The following is a 14,132-nucleotide window of genomic DNA, read 5'->3' as shown; positions in this document are numbered from 1 at the left end:
AAAAATGAAGACCTCAGAGTAAAGATCATCTTAATAATCTGTTGCTGAGAGACCCTTGATTAAGACTTTAATCAATTCCTTATAGAATCTTTCAACTAGGAAAAAAAAAAGACTTTAAAGAATCTTAAGGACACCCTGCAGCCTCCTCACCCACAGTCCAAGCTAGGAATGGCCTGTCTAGAAGAGATTGGTGAGTATGGCTTTTGACTAGTAGAATGAACCCAAACAAGTTTCCTAGGAACCCCATCAAGTTTTTAGAAAGGATTATATTGGTGGGAGGATGATCTCTTGGGCTAAAAAGGGCAGAGTTCAAAATTAAGAGCCCTCAAGGCTCCTAAACTTCTATGGTCTGGAGGCAGTGTGATAAACTTGCAAAATGGGACATTTCTATTGCAAAAGGTAGGTGACAAAGGTCTCTTCCATTAAGGTCTTTGATAAATTTTGAGTTGATTTTTCTATATGGTGTGAAACTAATATTTTCCACATTGAATAGTCTTGAAACCATTGTCAAAAATCAGTTGACTATAAACATTTGGGTTTATTTTTGGATTTTCTATTCTATTCCATTGATCTATATCTGTATCCTTACCCCAGAACCATGCTGTCTTGATTACTGTTGCTTTTAGTAAGTTTTGAAATCAGGAAATGTGAGTCTACCTACTTTGCCCTTCTTTTTTCAAGATGTTTTTGGCTATTCTAGCTTACTTGCAATCCCATGTGAATTTTTAAATTAGCTTTTCAATGTCTACAGTAAAGTCAGCTGCTATTTTGAAATGGATTGTGTTGAATCTGTATATCAATATGGGGAATACTGCCATCTTAACAATAATAAGTCTTCTGATCAATTTTTTTCTGTTTATTTTTGTCAACAATGTTTTATAGTCTTGAAAGTATAAGTTTTGTGCTTCTTTTGTGAAGTATATTACTATGCTATTCTTTTTGATTATTAATAACATTTTATTTTATTTTATTTCATTATTGATACATGTCTCACTCTGTCACCCAGCTTGGAATGCAGTGGTATAATCACAGCTCACTTCAGCCTTGACCTCTTGAGCTTAGGTTATCCGCCCTCCTCAGCCTCCTGAGTAGCCTGGATTAGTAGGTGGTAGGCACCACCATGCATACTCAGGGAATTTTTTTTTTTTTTTTTTTTTTTTTTGTAGTCAGGGTTTCACTATGTTGCGCAGGCTGGTAATGAAGTCCTGGACTCAAGCGATCCACCGACTTCCACCTCCCAAAGTGCTGGGACTACAGGCATGACCCATCACACCTGGCAGAAATTGTCTTAGTTTCATTTCAGATTGTTCACTGCAAGTGTATAAAACCTTGGCCTACTGGTCTTATTTCCAACACATTTGCTGAACTCATTTATTAGTTCCAACAGTTTTTTAGTGGATCCCACTGGGTTTTCCATGTGTAAGATTATGTCATCTGTCTATAGACATAGTTTTGTGAGGTTTTTTGCTTTCCCAATCTGGATAACTTTTCTTTCTTTTTCTTGCCTGATAGCCCTAGTTAGAACTTTCAGTACAATGTTAAGTGGAACTGGTGAGAGTGGACATTTTTGTCTTCTTCCTGACCTTAGGGGAGAATTATCTGGCCTTTCACCATTAAGTATAATGCTAGCTGTGCAGTTTTATCAGATTGAGGAAGTCCCCATCTAGTCCCAGTTTATCGAGTGTTTTAAAAATGTATTTTATTTTACTTTTAGAGATGGGGTCTCACTATTGCCCAGGCTGGATTTCAGTGGCATGATCATAGCTTACTACAGCCTCAAACTCCTGGGCTCAAGTAATCCTCCTGCCTTAGCCTCCTGAGTAGCTAGCTGTGACCACAGGCATGTACCAGGACACCTGGCTAATATTTTATTTTTTGTAGAGATGGGGGTCTTGCTATGTTGTTCAGGCTGGAGATTGTTTTATTTTTTGACAAGCTTAATCAATTTTATTTATTATTATTTTTAATTATACTTCTAAGTTCTGGGATACATATGCAGAATGTGCAGGTTTGTTACATAGGTAATACACGTGCCATGGTGGTTTGCTGCACCCATCAACCCGTCATCCACATTAGGTATTTCTCCTAATGCTATCCCTCCCCTAGCCCCCCACTCCGATAGGTTTAGTGTGTGATGTTCCCCTCCCTGGGTCCATGTGTTCTCATTGTTCAACTCCCACTTATGAGTGAGAATATGTGATGTTTGGTTTTCTCTTCCTTTATTAGTTTGCTGAGATGGATGGTTTCCAGCTTCATCCATGTCCTTGCAGAGGACATGAACTCCTTTTTTATGGCTGCATAGTATTCCATGGTGTATATGTGCCACATTTTCTTTCATTGATGGGCATGTGGGTTGGTTCCAAGTCTTTCCTATTGTGAACAGTGCTGCAATAAACATATGTGTGCATGTGTCTTTATAGAATGACTTATAATCCTTTGGGTATATACCCAATAATGGGATTGCTGAGTCAAGTGGTATTTCTGGTTCTAGATCCTTGAGAAATCGCCCCACTGTCTTCCACAATGGTTGAACTAATTTACATTTCCACCAACAGTGTAAAAGTGTTCCTATTTCTCCACATCCTCTCCAGCATTTGTTGTTTCCTGATTTTTTAATGATTGCCTTTTGAACTGGCATGAGATGGTATCTCATTGTGGTTTTGACTTGCATTTTTCTAATGACCAGTGATGATGAGCTTTTTTTCATGTTTATTGGCCACATAAATGTCTTCTTTTGAGAGGTGTCTGTTCATATTCTTCACCTCCTTTTTGATGAGGTTGTTTTTTTCTTGGAGATTGTTTTATCATGAAAGAATGTTGGATTTTGTCAAATGATTTTCTGCATCTATTGAGATGATTCCATGATTTTTTTTTTTTTTTTTTTGAGACAGCTTTGCTCTGTTGCCAGGCTGGAGTGCAGTGGCACGATCTTGGCTTACTGCAACCTCCACCTCCCAGGTTCAAGTGATTCTCCTCCAAAGTAGCTGGGGACTACAGGCACGTGCCACCATGCCCAGCTAATTTTTGTATTTTTAGTAGAGACGGGGTTTCACCATGTTGGCTAGGATGGTCTTGATTTCCTGACTTCATGATCTGCCTGCCTCCCAAAGTGTTGGGATTACAGGCATGAGCCACCACACCTGGCCCATTTTGTTTTTTATTCTGTCGATATGGGATATTATATTAATTAGTGTTCAGATGTTAAACTATTCTTGCATTCCTAGTACAAATTCTACTCAGTTATGTCATATAATTCTTTTTATATGTTGCTGGATTCAGTTTGCTAGTATTTTGCTGACAACTTTTGCATCCATATTGATAAGAAATATTGGTTGTAGTTTTCTTTTCTTGCAGTGTGTTTGTCTAGTTTTAGTATCAGGGTAATACTGGTCTCAGAGTAAGTTGGGAAGCATTCTGTCCTCTCTTTGGAAAAGTTTGAAGAATTGATATTAATTCTTTAAATGTTTGGTAGAATTCTATGATGAGTTGTCTGGGACTGTGCGTTTGAGAGTAGTGTTTAAAATTACTAAATTCAATTTCTTCACTTGTTATAGGACTATTCTGATTTCTATTTTTTTCTTTAGTCGATTTTGGTAATTTGTGTCTTTCTATGAATTTGTACATTTCATCTAATTTACTGACATAATTATACATCATATTTCTTTATAATTTTGAATTTTTTAATGTAAGGGCAGTAGTATCTTCACTCTTATTTCTGGTTCTAGTAATTTGAGTCTTCACATTTAATCAGTAAATCTAGCTAATGTTTGCCAATTTTGTTGATCTTTTCAAATAATAAAATTTTGAGTTCATTTATTTTCTCTATTTTAAAATTATCTTTGTCACTAATTTCCAATCTAATCTTTATTATTTCCTTTCTTCTTCTTGCTTTGTGTTTAGTTTCCTCATGTTTTTCTAGTGTCTTAAGGTGGAAGGTTAGGTTGTTGATATGCGATCTTTCTTCTTGCCTAATATAAAGCAGTTTACAGCAATACATTTCCTTCTAAACAATGTTGTGTATTCATTTTATCAAAACATATTTACTAATATCCTTTTGATTTCTTCTTTGACCCATTCGTTGTTTTAGAGTGTGTTATTCAATTTCCACATATTTGTGAGTTTCCCAAATTTTTCTGTTATTTATTTTTAATTTTATTTCATGTGGTTGAAAAATATATTTTGTATTATTTATATCCTTTAAAAGTTATTGAGGTTACATTTACAACCTAGCTTATAGTCTATCCTGGAGATTTGTGTCTTTCTAGGAATTTGTACATTAGTACAAAAATTTTCAAAATTATAAAGGAATATAATATATAATTTTATGCCAATAAATTAGATAGATGAAATGTACAAATTCATAGAAAGACATAAATGTCATTCTCTATGACACTGAGAAAAATGTATATTCTGCTGTTGCTGGGTGGAGTGCTTGATGTATGTCTGTTAGGTCTAGTTGGTTTACAGTGTTGTTCAAATCTGTTTGCATGTTGATTTTCTGCCTAGTTGTCCTAACTATTATTCAAAATGAGGTTTGAAATCTCCACTTATCATTATTAAATTGTCTCTTTCTCCATTCATTTCTGTCCATTTTTATTTCATGTATTTTGGTATTCTGCTTTTAGCTGTATGTATGTTTATAATTGGTATGTGTTGCAGATGGCTTTGGTCTTTTATCATTATTGAATGATCTTATCTCCAATAACATTTTTGTTTTATTTATTTCTTTTTTTTTTTTTTGCCAATCAGTTTGAGCTTATGAGGTTGCTCAGGTTAGCCTTGAACTGATGACCTCCCCTTCGCGAGTGCCATGAGCTCCGGCGGGAGCCACTTTGGACCCCCATTTTTGTTTTAAAGTCTATATTGTCTAATATTAGTATGATCACTCCAGCTTTCTCTGATTGATGTTTATGTAATGTATCTTCTTCTATCCTTTTATTTTTAATCTAGTTCTATCTTTTAATCTAGTGTTTCTCCTGTAGAGATCATATAGTTGGATCTTAATTTTTAAATTAAATGAAGGCCAGTAATCTTTGGATTTTTTTTTTTTTAAGAGATGGGGTTTTGTCATGTTGCCTAGGTTGGTCTCGAACTCTTGGGCTCAAGCAATCTACCCACCTCGGCCTATAATCTTCGGATTTTGTATTGTTTAGTCCACTCACATTTAATGTTATTATTAATATAGTTGGGCTTACGACAACCATTTAACTATTTTCTATGTGTCTCATGTCTTTTGTCTTTATTCCACTTCTGCTGTCTTTTTTTTTTTTTGTATTAAGTGAATACTTTCTAAAGCAGAATTTCAATTTTTTTAGTAATTTTTTTTTGAGATAGAGTCTTGCTCTGTCACCCAGGCTGGAGTGCAGTGGTACAATCATGGGTCACTGTAGCCTCAATCTCCTGGGCTTAAGCAATCCTCCCATTTCCGCCTCCCAAGGAGCTGGGACCACAGGTTTGTGCCACCACCACAGGTATGCATCACCACACCCAACCGAATTTTTAATTCTTTGTAGAGACTAGGTCTCACTATGTTGTCTAGGCTGGTCTTAAACTCCTAGGCTCAAGCAATCCTCCTGCCTTGGCCTCCCAAAGTGCTGGGATTATAGGCATGAGTCACTATGCATGGCCAATTTTTTTCTATATATATATTTTATATTTTTAAAGACGAGGTCTCACCATGTTGATCAGGATGGTCTCGAACTCCTGACTTTGTGATCTGCCCGCCTTGGCCTCCCAAAGTGCTGGGATTACAGGTGTGAACCACCATGCTCCACCTCTTTTTACTATATTTTTAAGGTTATTTCCTTGCTGGTTGCTCTAGGGCTTCCCATATACAACTTAACTTATCAGCTTCAAATTTACACTAAATTTTCCTGACTACTTTCATGAGTTTTTCAATGAGATACGGAAATATTACTCTTACATAGCTATACTTTGTTTCCCCCTTTTTATGATAGCATGATTATATATATATTACATCTATACATTTTACAAATCCAACAATGTATTGTTAATTATTACTTTGCATATGTTTGTATCTTTTATAGCTTTTGTCATATTAACCATCTTATTTTTCACATCTAGTTTTCTTCTTTTTTTTTGAGATGGAGTCTCACTCTAGGCTGGAGTGCAGTGGTGCAATCACAGCTCACTGAAACCTCCACCTCCCAGGTTCAAGTGATTCTACTGCCTCAGCCTCCTGAGTCACTGGGATTATAGGCACCCACCACCACACCCAGCTAATTTTCGTATTTTTAGTAAAGATGAGGTTCCACCAAGTTGGCCAGGCTGGTCTCAAACTTCTGACCTCAAGTGATCCACCTGCCTCGGCCTCCCAAAGTGCTGGAATTACAGGTGTAAGCCACCGTGCCTGGCCTGTTTTTGTGTATTAAAAAGTCATCTGGGGCTGTGCTTGGTGGCTCACACCTGTAATCCCAACACTTTGGGAAACCAAGGCATGCAGATTACTTGAGGCCTGGCGTTAGAAACCAGCCTGGGCAACATAGCAAGACCTTGTTTCTACAAAAAATACAAAAATTAATGGGGTATGATGGTGCATGCCTGTGAAGTGGGATGATCACTTTAACCAAGGAGGTCAAGGCTGGCTAACATGGTAAAACGCCGTCTCTACTGAAAATACAAAAATCAGCTGGGTGTTGTGGCACACACCTGTAATCCCAAGTACTCAGGAGGCTGAGGCAGGAAATTCGCTTGAACCTGGGAGGTGGAGGTTGCAGTGAGCCATTGCGCCAGTGCACTCCATCCTGTGAGACAGAGCGAGAATGCACCTAAAAAAAAAATCTAATCTAAACTACAAGAATAGATGAGGATGAAAGAGTGGATGAAAGTAAAAAAGGGAGGAAAAAGATGTAGAAAACAAATACTAACAAAAATAAACCCAGAATAGCTATATTAATATTAGAAAAAGGCAATCTTTATGAGTCATATCTAAACCACAAATGTAACTGTCAAGGGGTCCAGCTGCTTGCCACTTGCAGAAAGAAGTCATAACAAGAGTGAGGTGTGATGAAACGAGAGAGAGATTTTATTATCCATGCTAGCAAGGGGAAGAGTAGGTGGAATCATTTCCAGAAATTTCCACTCTTCAATTTGTGGAGAGAATGCAGGGGTTTTTAAAGAGACGGTTTGAAGAGAGAGGGGGCTAGAAAGCGTCTGAGGCGACCTGCCTCAATGGCTTCTCTTAAATTATTGTTTGGTCTGGTAAAGGAACTGGCATCATTATGGGCTCAATCAGGTTACAAACTAACTGCAGTCCATCTTGCAGTCAGTTTCTAGCTAGGAGAGGGTTCTGGCCTTGATGTAATCTTCTGTTGGAGAGAAAATTCTGGAGGTGTCTGGTCCATATCAGGATCCAGCCCTTGAAACTTCTAAGAAAATATATGACTAGATAAGTGAGTATGGTTTTTGCTTAACAAGCAGCTAGGTAAATAAATGTACATAGGGCATGGGTATAAAATAGGGGAAAAAAATGGAGTAGAGGTCCACAAGCACATTCCAAGGCTGTATTTCAAGATGAAAAGAAACACACATGCAGTTTGTCTCAAAGTTAGACCTTGAGATTGGAGAGAAAGGAGGAAAGAAAATAAAGTTTGAAAATGCAGTTTGGGCTGAGCATGGTGACTCATGCCTGTAATCCCAGCACTTTGGCAGCCTAAGGCAGGCAGATCATTTGAGCTTAGGAGTTCAAGACCAGCCTGGATAACATGGCAACACCCCACCTCTGCAAAAAAATACAAAAAATTAGCCAGGCATAGTAGTGCATGCCTATAGTCCAAATTACCAGGGAGGTTGAGGTGGGAGGATCACCTGAGCCCAGAAAGTTGAGGTTGCAGTGAGCCATGATCATGCCATTGCACTCCAGCTTGGGCAGCAGAATGAGGCCCTGTCTCAAAATATGAAACGAAACAAAACAAAACGAACACAGTTTGAAACCAAGCTACATAAATATACAGAAAGGTTATGATAGAAAAAAATTTCATACAAACACTAACAAAAATAAAAAGGGGGCTGGGTGTGGTGGCTCATGCTTGTAATCCCAGAATTTTGGGAGGCCAAGGAGGGTTGATCACCTGAGGTCAGGAGTTCAGGACCAGCCTGGCCAACATGGTAAAACCCCATCTTTACTGAAAATACAAAAACTAGCCAGGCATGGTGGTGGATGCCTGTAATCCCAGCTACTCAGGAGGCTGAGGAAGGAGAATCGCTTGAACACAGGAGGCAGAGGTTGCAGTGAGCCAAGATCATGCCACTGAACTCCAGCCAGGGGACAGAGTGAGATTCTGTCTCAAAAAATAAAATAAAATAAAGTGAAATAAAATAGGCTGGGCATGGTAGCTCACACCTGTAATCCCAGCACTTTGGGAGGCTTAGGTGGGCAGATCATTTGAAGTCGGGAATTTGAGACCAGCCTGGCCAACATGGTGAAACCCCATCTCTACTAAAAATACAAAAATTAGCCAGGTGTGGTGGTAAGTGCCTGTAGTCCCAGCTACTAGGGAGGCTAAGGCAGGAGAATCACTTGAACACAGGAGGCAGACGTTGCAGTGAGCTGAGATCACACCACTGCACTCCAGCCTGGGCAACACAGCATCTAAAACACATCTAAAATAAAGTAAAATGGGTACAGTTACATTAATATCAAGCAAATTATATTTAAAGCAAAAATCCTAAGTTAAGGACAATTCATCAAATAAAAAGTTTAATTCACTAGGAATATATAATAAATCTAAAGTGTGCATATAATTGCATGGCTTCAAAATGTATTAAAAAATGGAAACAATTTCAAGTGTTTCCTCTAAAGTGTTTAGAAAGACTGAAGCAAGGAGGGAGAGCAGGAGGAAGGCTGAGGAGAGAGCATGTGTGTACATATAACTAACATCGGAAATTAAAGAGAGATTAATAGTATAAAACATGAAGTCATCGGAAATATAATAAGGATATTAACAACTTGATTCCAGTAAAAATGAATAATTAGAGGAATGAACACATTTCAAGAAAACTGCAACCAACGGATAACCTGAAAGAAATTCTGAATTGTCCTATACTATAAAATATATTTATGCCATGATTTAAATTTCTCACATATACCAAAAAACTTCCAGGTACAAATGTCTTTATTGTCAAACTCTACCAAATATTTAAAGAGGAAATAATACCAGTTTCACAAACTGTTCCAGAGAATAGAAAAGGAAGGGGCCAGACATGATGGCTCGTGCCTGTAATCCCAGCAGTTTGGGAGGACAAGGAAAGAGGATTGCTTGAGATTAGGATTTTGAGACCAGCCTAGGAAGAGGCTGAGGCCTTTCCCCTCACAACCCCCACAAAAAGAAAGAAAGGAAGAGGCTTCAACTCATTTTAGGAAGACAATATGCCCATATCCAAATTTATGAGAAAGAAAAATTAGCATTTATGAACCTGAGGAAAAAATGAAATTTTTTTTCTGAGAAATCCAAGCCCCCTGTATTAGTCCATTCCCACACTGTTGTAACTGAGCGAGTTAGAAGGAATGAGTTACACACTGAGTTTTAAGGGACCCTGTTCTTCAGCGTCCTGGAGTGGCAATAGAGTCCAGAGGGGTGCCCTTGTCAGGGCCGAACTCCTCTAGATTAGACAGAACGACAGAACCAGGACCCCGGGCACCGGGAGTCCAGAAGCAGACAGAAGTAGGAACTTTAGACCCCCAGAGTTCAAAGACAGAACCAGGACCAGGGACTGTGGGGCACCCAGAGTCCTCCAAAAACCAGAACCAGGACTCTTCCAGACTCCAAAAACCAGAACCAGGACTCTTCTAGAGTCCAAAACCAGCCCAAAACCAGAAGCAGGACCATGGACTCTGGAGCACCCAGAGTCCGAAAACCAGAACCAGGACTCTTGCAGAGTTTAAAACCAGAACCAGGACTCTTTTAGAGTCCAAAACCCAGAACCAGGACCAGGGACTCTCGGGAGCCCAAGGTCACAGGAATCATCGTGGTTAATTCCGGGCGTCCCGGTAATTGGATGATCCCTGCAACTTCCAGGAATAACTAGATCAGGCCTGACTTACCTTCTCCGCGGAGGAGGACCGGGGACTCTGAAGAGTAAGTTGGTGAAGCGCGCTGGGAGCCAATCCGCTCTCCTCCGGCAAGGGGTAGTCTGTGGGGCCCTGGAACGTCAAGGGACGCCTCCCCTATAGTCCGCCTCCTCCCCCGGCGGAGCCCGGAAGGAGCCGGGTCTGCACCCTCTGGCAAATAGCTCGCTGGGGCCTCCAGGTGTTGTAAATGAGCGAGTTAGAAGGAATGCGCCACACACTGAGTTTCAAATTAAGAGTCTTTAAAAAAAAAAAAATTAGCAACCGAGAGACGGCTAACGCTCAAAATTTTTCTCAGCCTGAGGAAGGGGCTTAATTACTTTTTATACTTTCATTTAGGTAGGGAAGGGGAAGCCTAGCTAAAGCGGAATTTTACAAAAGCAAAAAAGCAGGTTAAAGGAAGGGGCTGCGGTCACAGGTGTTAATAAGAAGGGGGTATTCAGGGTCCTTCTACACAATAATTAAAGGGAATTTTTTTTCTTACAATGGCGGGAGTATGTCAAACAGAATGAAGTTACAATGGTTACAAGTGTTAGGAACAGAACGCTTCAACACTTCGAAGTGCAGCATAACCCAGTTATACACTCAAAGGGGCTGTAGTAGGGAGGGAAAAGCCGGGTTAAAGTTTACAGCTAAAATAAAGTCAGTAATGCTAGCCCAGGGTAAGTTGTAAGTCCCACCTCCTCGGCTGAAATGCGTTATCAGGGACTTAAAAGGTTGGCATTCTTCCCCACTTAAATTTTCTATTCTCTCCTTTTGGGAGACAGACATTAAAGACTAGAACATTCAAAAGCAACTATATACACATGGGAGAAATTAGAAAGAGTAAATGCCCAAGGAGAAGTACAGGCTCAGAACGAAACCCAAAAAGAACTTCAGTTTATATCTCAAACTTATCCTTGGCAAAGAGACAGCTGACAACAATAAAAACAATACAAACAATAGTAAAAAATAGCAAACACTAGAAGAGGGGAAAAGTCTGATTTCCAGCATTGTTGCATTATTAAATTTAAATGTCTAGTTTTTAACAAAAATCATAAAGCATACAAAGAAACGAAAAGGCATGGCCCAGTCAAAGGAAAAAAGAAATCAGAGAAAATATTCCTGAAAAAGACCTGATGACAGATTTTTAAACAAGGGCTTTTAAGCAACTGCCTTAAAGATACTCAAAAACTAAAAGAAGAGATGGACAAAGTCAATCAAATGATGTGTGATAGAAAACCTAAAAGAAACCAAAAAGAAACTCTGGAGCTGAAGAGTACCACCACTGAAATAAAAAATTCCCTAGAGGGATTCAAAGGCAGATTTGAATAAACAAGAATCAATGAACTTAGAGATAGGATAATGGAAACTATTGAGTCTGAGTAACAGAAAGAAAAAGACTGAAGAAAAATGAACAGAGCCTAGGGAACTCTGGGACACCATCAAGTGGACCAACATATGCATTATGGAAATTCCAAAAGAAGAAGAGAGAAAAGGGCAAAGAGAATAACTGAAAATATAATGACTGAAAACTTCTCAAACTTGATGAAAAATAGAAACATAAATATCCACGAAGCTCACCAATCTCTTAGTAAGATGAGCTCCAAGAGACCCACATTGAAGAGCCTGGCACAGTGTCACATGCTTGTAGTCCCAGCTCCTTGAGAGGCTGAGGTAGGAGGATTACTTGAGGCCAGGAGTTCAAGGCTGCACCATGCTATGATTATGCTTATAAATAGGCACTACACTCCAGTCTGGGCAATATAGCAAGTACCAATTGCTAAAAAGACAGAGAGACTCACACTGAGACACATTATAATTAAACTTTCAGAAGGCAAAGTCAAAGACAGAATCTTGAAAGCAGCAAGAGAGAAACTACTCATCACTAAAAAGGATCCTCAGTAATATTTTCATTGAAAACTTTGAAGGCAGTAGGCTGATACATTCAAAGTGCTAAAAGAAAAAAACCTATCAACCAAACTCTTCTATCTGGCAAAACTGTTCTTTCAGGAGTGAGGGAAATTAAGACATTCCCAAATAAACAAAAGCTGTGGGATTAATTAATCTATTAATTATCAATAGATCTACTCTGCAAGAAACACTCAAGAGAGTCCTGTAGAGTGAAATGAAAGCACACTAGATAGTAACTTGAAGCCATCCGAATGAAGAAATAAAGATTTCAATGAAGGTAAATACATGTGTAATGATAAAAGCTAACATTATTGTTACAACAGTTTATAACTCCACTTTTTCTTTTCTACATGATTTAAGAGACTAATATAGTCAACAAATATTATTAGTCTAGAAACTAGCATTATTTTTACTTTGACTTGTAACTTTGCTAAAAAGTTGAAGAAAACACTTTCTAGGCTATGTGCAGTGGTTCATACCTATAATCTCAGCACTTTGGGGGCCAAAGTAGGAGGATCATTTGAGCCAGGAGTTTGCGACCAGCCTGGGCAACATAGTGAGATCCTATCTCTACAAAAATTTTTTATTTTATTTTATTTATTTATTGAGATGGAGTTTTGCTCTTGTTACCCAGGCTGGAGTGCAATGGCGCGATCTTGGCTCACCACAACCTCCGCCTCCTGAGTTCAAGCAATTCTCCTACCTCAGCCTCTCGAATAGCTGGGACTACAGGAACGCACCACCATGCCCAGCTAATTTTTGTATTTTTAGTAGAGATGGGGTTTTACCTTGTTGACCAGGATGGTCTCGATCTCTTGACCTCGTGATCCACCCGCCTCAGCCTCCCAAAGTACTGGGATTATAGGCGTGAGCCACTGCGCCCGGCCCCCTCTACAAAAAATTTTAAAGATTATTTTGTTTTCTCATCCTTGAAAAGTCTAACATCATATTTTAAATTATTAGTTTTGGGCACTGTATATATAAAGATACATTTTTATGATAACAACTAAAAGGGGTAGGTATAAAGATATAAAGGAGCATAGTTTTTGAATATTATTGAAGTTAAGCTGGTATAAATTCAAATTAGGGTGTTATAACTTTAATGTGTTAAATGTAATCTTTGTAGTAACCACAAAGAAAATTGGTATAGAATATATAAGAAAGAACATGAGAAAGAAATTTAAATATTTCACCACAAAAACTCAACTACACACAAAATAATACAGTAATGCAGAAAATTAGGAATAAAAAACCCAAAAGGCCTGGAGAAAACAGAAGCAAAATGACAGAAGAAAGTATCTCCTTATCAATAATCACTCTAAACATAAATGGAGTAAACTCTGTAATAAAGACAGAGATGGGCAAAATGGATGAAAACACGTGATCCAACTATGTGCTGTCTACAAGACTCACTTTGGATCCAGAGACAAAAATAGATTGAAAATGAAAGGATGGCTGGGTGTGGTGGTGCATGTTTGTAGTCCCAACTACCTGGAAAGCTGAGACAGGAGACTCACTTGAGCCCAGGAATCTGAGACCAGCCTGGGTAACATACTGAGACTCTGTCTCAATAAATAAATAAATAAATGGAAAATGAAATGATAGATATTTCATGAAAATGGCAAGCAAAGGAGAGCAGAAGTGATTTTCCTAGTATCAGACAAAATACACTTAAAAATAGGTTCAGGGGGTACATGTGCAGATTTGCTATGTGAATATATTGCATAGTGGTGGGGTTTGGGCTTCTAGTATATCCACCACCCAAATAGTGAACATTGTATCCAATAGGTAATATTTCAACCCTCAGATCTCTCCTACTCTCTCCCTTTTTACAGTCCTCAGTGTCTATTATTTCCCTCTTATGTCCATGTATACTCATTGCTTAGCTCCCACTTATAAGTGAGGGTATGCAGTATTTGAGTTTCTGTTTCTGAGTTATTTCACTTAGGATAATGGCATACAGCTCCATCCATGTTGCTGCAAAAGTTATTATTTCATTCTCTTTTATGGCTGTCTGGTATTCCATGGTCTATATATACCATATTTTCTTTATTTGATCATCCATTGATAAATCCAGGTTGATTCCATGACTTTGCTATTACGAATACTGCTGAGATAAACATATGAGTGTGGATGTCTTTTTTATGTAATG

This window comes from Callithrix jacchus, chromosome 8, assembly GCF_049354715.1.
Source record: "Callithrix jacchus isolate 240 chromosome 8, calJac240_pri, whole genome shotgun sequence".
Classification (NCBI taxonomy): Eukaryota; Metazoa; Chordata; class Mammalia; order Primates; family Cebidae; genus Callithrix; species Callithrix jacchus.
Note: the sequence above shows the minus strand (reverse complement) of the source record.